This window comes from Marmota flaviventris, chromosome 12 (assembly GCF_047511675.1).
Source record: "Marmota flaviventris isolate mMarFla1 chromosome 12, mMarFla1.hap1, whole genome shotgun sequence".
Classification (NCBI taxonomy): Eukaryota; Metazoa; Chordata; class Mammalia; order Rodentia; family Sciuridae; genus Marmota; species Marmota flaviventris.
The window spans coordinates 49,450,656-49,456,655 of NC_092509.1; the positions used below are offsets into that span (position 1 = coordinate 49,450,656).

Genomic DNA, 6,000 nt, shown 5'->3' on the forward strand with positions numbered 1-6,000 from the left:
GCATGCTAGGCAAGTGCTATACTACTGAGCTACACCTGCAGCCCAAAATATTTTTTTAAATATCTAAACACTTATCTGGAGATGTGCTCAGTTTCGTCTTTTCATATGAACAAATTTTCCCTTAATTGTCTTTCCAAGGGAAAAGGAATAGAAAGGGAAAGGAAGAGGGGAAGGGAAAGGAGAGGGATGTTCCCTTGAAAAGTATTCAGATGTTTTTCCTCCTTGACCTTCCTTGACACCTTTACCAAGTCTATAGATAAATCCATAATAAAGGTAAAAACAGTTCTAGTTGTTATATCAGTGCTTCCAGCTTTTTCAGATTGTCCAGGTTTTATAAGGACATTGGAAAAAGCAGGGTTGTGCTAAAAGAGGCAGTAGAAAAGCACTTATACCACTAGCCAAATGTGTGGCCTTGGGAAGTCACCTGACCTGTTGTGATAACTCACTGACTGGTATAGCAGATGATATGCTTCATTGTTGCTCTCAGCTCAGCAACCCTGTAAAAGGTATTCTTTGGTTTCTAAGATTATAGTCCTACTTTACCCTTCAATACAGACACACCCTCATGAGCATGCCTCTCACCAATTCATATACCTGTCTTAGTTATGGGAAACTCTTTTTATCCAATATTGTTAGGAAAAATTAGTTTTTAATTCAAATGTCATAGTAAATAAGAAGTTAGCATGCATGGCAACCATAGCATATAGATTCTATCAAAATTTTACTAACAGTAATTTAATATAAAATAATTTTGGATGACTCAAGGGCACTTTATGGTTTTAGAATGTTCTGGAGGAATCATTATGAGTGATCTCTGTAGAGTGCACATATGAAATATCTATTGGTAGAATGTCAGTTAGGGAAAACTTACAATTAAGTTTTAACATCACCTTGAGAAACATTCAAGTGGGCAAACACGGAGGTATATTATAAATCTTTGCACATATATTCAAGGATTACAGAAATTGGAACAATGTCATTTAGTCCAAAATTCTAATAACAGATTTTCTCATAATAATCTAAATGACCTCAATCTGAAGTGTGTCAGTTCTCAGAAAAAGTGATATTTAATAATGGAAGGATTGAGCACAGAATTTGTCAATATTTCACAATTAAGGAAGACTGATAACTACCTGGTAGGTAGAAGGTCAAAAGCAAAAATCTAGATTTTATTCTTAGATCTGCTACCTGAATTCCTAACATCATACATTCGTATTTTTAATTCCAGAGATCAAGTAATTATAGAAATGACTTGACCTTGGAGACATGGAAATAAATCTCATTCCTGAGTTGGCCTTAGAAATAATCTAGTCCAACTTCTTATTCAAAGCAAGAATGTCTTGTCTAGTTTACACGGTGCACGTTCACAAAACAGGTTTGAATACTTCAATGACAGAAAACATGAGCAATAATTCAAGTTGTGGGCACTGTCTCTTCTATTACAGGATGGCTGATGGCCAGAAAACTGTAATGTGTTAAGTAGAATTTACTTTACACTGGCTTCTACCCACTAGACATTAGACACAAAATAAGATTAGGCCCTTACCCTGGTGCAGTTGTGCCTTCAAATTTGCTACTGAAGTATTCATGGGTTCAGTCCCTACGTGGATAAATCACATTTGTTGTTGTTGTTGTGTTTGTTTGTTTTTGGTACCAGTGATTGAACCCTGGGGTGCTTAACCACTGAGCTACACCTCCAGTCCTTTTTATATTTTATTTTGAGACAGGGTCTCACTAAGTTGCTTAGGGCTTTGCTAAATTGCTGAGGCTGGCTCTGAACCAACAACTGTCTAATCCTCCTGCCTCAGTCTCCTGAGCTGGGATAAATTAGTCTTAAAGTGAAAACTTGTTTCTTGATCAGAGATAATAGTTGGCTCTTGGCAGTATAGTTGGTTCTTCCAGTATGTATTAACAGAGGTGCTAAGATTCCAAGATTGCATCAGCTAAACCCATCACCATACTGGAAAAAGAACTTAAAGAGTATTTATGCATCCTACCAGTGAGGTAAAAGAAGTCTTACTATTATATACCAGAAATTCTAGTTTGATGTGGTATCTTCCTATTACACAGAAAAAAGAAACAGCTTTAATCTAGTCGCCAAGATAGGAACCTGGGAGTGATGCTTGATACTTCCAATTCCCTCTTCTGTCAAGTCTAATGGATTTTCAAATAGTAGTCTCTTCCACCCACTAAATGCTTCTCAATCTCCTCTTCATCCCCATAGGCTTAGCTCAGGCCCTTCTTAGTTTGTCTGGACTTTGGAAATGCTGACCACCATTGAGAACAGGATTTTTTTGTTTGTTTTTGTTTTGTTTTGGTCTATTTTGTCTACTGCTGTACCCCCAGTCCTAAGGACATTATGTAAAATATATAATGAAAGATTCAATATATCCTTATTGAATGGATTTTAATAGCTGCCTAAATGGTCTGACTTTTATCTCTTTCCATTTCAGTCCCATTGTCTCTTCTATAACATGAGGTCATTACCTGAGTACAACTATTCTTATAAGACAGAGTTCTGGCAAGACAAATATGGCCTTTCAACATACCTATCTACTGGTGTCATCTGTCACCAAACTACTCATACTCAGGTACACTGAAAGGCTCATAATTCTCTGTGTTCTTAGCCTCTGCACCCTTGTCTCTCTTTTGTCATTTGCCTTAGATCTCTGACTCCCTTTTTGCCCTGGGAAACTTGCACTGGACAGTTCAAGGTCCATCTCAAATATGATGTCGTGTATCAAATGAACTCTTTCTTCTCCTAAGCACTCAAGAGCAATTTGTGTCTCAACCTCCTTGGCCTTCTTTCCCCACACTGTTGTCATCTTATGCCCATCTATTTTCTCTCCATGTTATTCTTACTAAAGACTGCATACAGCAGGCTTCCAAACATGTTTGCTGAAATGAAATGAAAATACAGCATAATGAAGTATTTTTAAGTCTAACACCTATAAAATGTTTTCTGCTGTATAAATGACAAACCCCACATGCTGGTATTATTATGTTTTCCTACAGTTCTATGGCATTCGCTTCCAGATTTTTTAAATCAACTTTAAAACCTATTTTAAAAATCAAAATTGCTTTTTAATATCACTGCAAAGGCATCAAAATATTATCTCATAACATATATTCTCATGCTCCATTGTAATACACATGTTGAAGTGGAAACAATGAAAACTTTTAAAATAGATTTTATTTTTAAGATTTTAATTTTTTTCCCTTTGCCTTTTGTTTACCATACCATAAATTCTAAAGAACTTATTAAATAGGCTAATTCTAGGGGCTGGGATTGTGGCTCAGCGGTGGAGCGAGGCGGGACCCGGGTTCGATCCTTAGCACCACATAAAAATAAAGGCATTGTGTTGTGTCCATCTACACCTAAAAAATAAATATTTTTTAAAAATGGGCCAACTCTATAAAATTCAGATAAGCAGGTTTGAGGATCACTGGGTATTTTTCATGGTGAGAACACCTACGTGCTACTACTTGAGAATCAGAAGGAAAGTAATACACTGATCAATTCCTTTCAGGTTTATTTAGAGGGAAATCTCGATTCTGTATCATAATATACAGGTTAAAGTTTTGTTGTAAAACAAAGACGGTGTTACTTTTATAGTGTTGTACACAATATATAAAGAACTCCTAAAACAGATTCAGTGAAATAACAGATCACACACCCTTCAGACTCAAATCAGTCCTTGTCCACTACAAACCACACTCAAATTGCCCTTGTCTTGTCCATTCCAGGGCAGTCCCTGGCCTTGGCTTCTGCTCTGGGTCCTCTCTAGTACAATACAAATAGGCCTGTCCTGGGAGGCAGCCTTGGCTCCCCACCTCTTCTTTCCCTAGGTCAAAAGAGCCAGATGGCTGGCTGCTCTTGTTACAGTGCTGCTCTGCTAGTTAGTTTTTAAGCCTCTGAGCATCCTGACACTGTCTTCTGTATTTTTCTAAGTCTTTCCGTAAGGCTTTAGTTGTCCATTTCATCCTTAAACACCTCTGTGGCACATATTTCCATAAACAGTACTCTTGGTGGCAAGGCCTGGCCAGAAGCTAGGTTTCATTTCTTCTGAGCCTGTTTATTGCCTCATCTTACACATTTCTGACTGTAAAAGCAATTCCTTTAAAGTTCTCAGCCTCATCAAATATTCATTCTCTCCCCCTCTGCTGTATATCTATCTGTATAGCTACATAAAGTAAAATCTACATATATATGTAGATTTCAGAGAGAGAGAGAGAGAGAGAGAGAGATCACACACCTTCCCAGGCACAACGGTTTACGTTGACGACTCTGACCTGTCCAGTAAGCCCACCACCTTGGAGAGGGGTCACTACTCTTTCCTGTTCCTGGAACACCTCACTGATAGTGTTTTCATGTCTTCCAAGAGTGCACCTTTAACCACTTCCTCCTACAAGAGGACATTACCCTCAAAAGACCTCGGTGACCTGCAGAGGAAATCACCTGCAGCTAACCAAGCCGGTGTTTTTACCATTCCGGGGCTCAGGGACCCTCTGGGGTGGCCGCACCGGTCGCCCTTTCACAGCAGGTCATGATCCCGGCCTGAAAACCCTCGCAAGGCAGTTGTCCCACGGGAGGTATGCCCCATGGCCGCCCCAACCCTCGTCATCCTCAGCAGGCAAGCTCGGGCCGCAGTGAGCCGAGAGGCGGGGAACCGCTTCCTGGGCGAGAAGCACTCGCCAAGGAAGGAGCCACCCCCACCCAGTCCCTGTCGCCCCCTATCACAGCTCACCGGCCGCCGGCGATCGGCTTCTCTCGATGTCACTGACCCCTAGGCATCGTGGCCCTGGAGGAGAGCTCCCGGCCCGGATGTGGACGCCGGCTGGGAGACGGGCCAAGGGCGGGGACCGGAGCGGCGGGGCTAGGGGGCTTACGCTCGGCCTCGCTACCCGCCCGGCGCCGCTCAGCTGACCACAGCGCTAGCTCCCCGCCTCCGCCGGGGAATTTCCCAGGCTCCGCCCACGCCACGCCTGTGGCCACGCCCCTCGCGGCCTCGCCCAACGTCCCGCCCCTCCTCTCTCCTGCTTGTGTCCAGCGTTCCACCCTCACTGCTTTAGTGCAGTGCCAAGTTCCCCACCCCAGTGGGTAGGGAAAACGCTGAGGTGTCAGACAAATGTCGTTAAATAAGATAAACTACGAATTAGAAGAAGCGTGTAGAATCGGTCTTCCCTGACCAGAGCCGCAGGAGGTCTTGGAAGGAGGAAGAGGGTCCCAGGCAATGTCTTAAAAAAAAAAAAAAAAAAAAAAAATATATATATATATATATATATATATATATATATATATATATATATATTAGTAGTAGGTAGACACAATACTTTTATTTTTATTTATTTTAATGTGGTGCTGAGGATCGAACCCAGCGCCTCGCAAGTGCTAGGCGAGCGCTCTACCGCTGAGCCACAACCCCAGCCCACCCCCACCCGCAATTTCAAAATGAAACCTTTATCTGTTTTAAATCTAGGCATAATTAACAGCATAACAGCTTTGCATCCCAAAGGCACCTCCCCTTTTGCCTTAATTGAAAAGAAAGTGTTCAGGATGCTGATTGGGCTCTTATTCTTACAGATCTGTTAACATCTGGATGCTTCAGATGCCCCAGACAGGTGGGATTAATGGATCAATCTGGATCATATTTGTGAAGCAGCCTTTGCTTCTGTGGGAAGTATTGATCTATTATGCCAAAGAAGGGAAGATGCTTCTGCATTGGATAGTAGAATTAAAGGGCTGAAAACAATAGGAGAGAAGATCCGTCCTGGTTTGCAATCCAAACATCAAAGAAAGCATCAGTGAGGCATTGTCATAGGACACAGACTTCATCTGATCACAGGGCAAGGACTTAGTCAAAGTGTTGAGATCAAAAAGGGGATCCCAGAGCAAGACACTTAAATAAATTAGAGTGGGATCCCAGGTGGTCTGGGAAAGCGTCTGTGAGCAGATTTGTGTTTAGGTAGAAAAGAATGTCATAACAGGGAAGAACTTGA

The 6,000-nt window shown here is 41.5% G+C and overlaps 1 protein-coding gene across 3 annotated transcripts in view; it reads right to left on the reverse strand.

The window, feature by feature from the left end:
- Positions 1-4,943, reverse strand: part of Optn (optineurin) — a 38,838-nt gene extending 33,895 nt beyond the window's left edge. For 2 of the 3 annotated variants that reach the window (XM_027928592.3, XM_027928593.3), the window contains exon 1: positions 4,749-4,943. The gene's annotated coding sequence lies outside the window, so the exon portion shown is untranslated. The remainder of the gene's footprint in view (positions 1-4,748) is intronic. The other variant, XM_027928591.3, reaches the window with a different exon arrangement.
- Between the last annotated feature and the right edge of the window lie 1,057 nt (positions 4,944-6,000).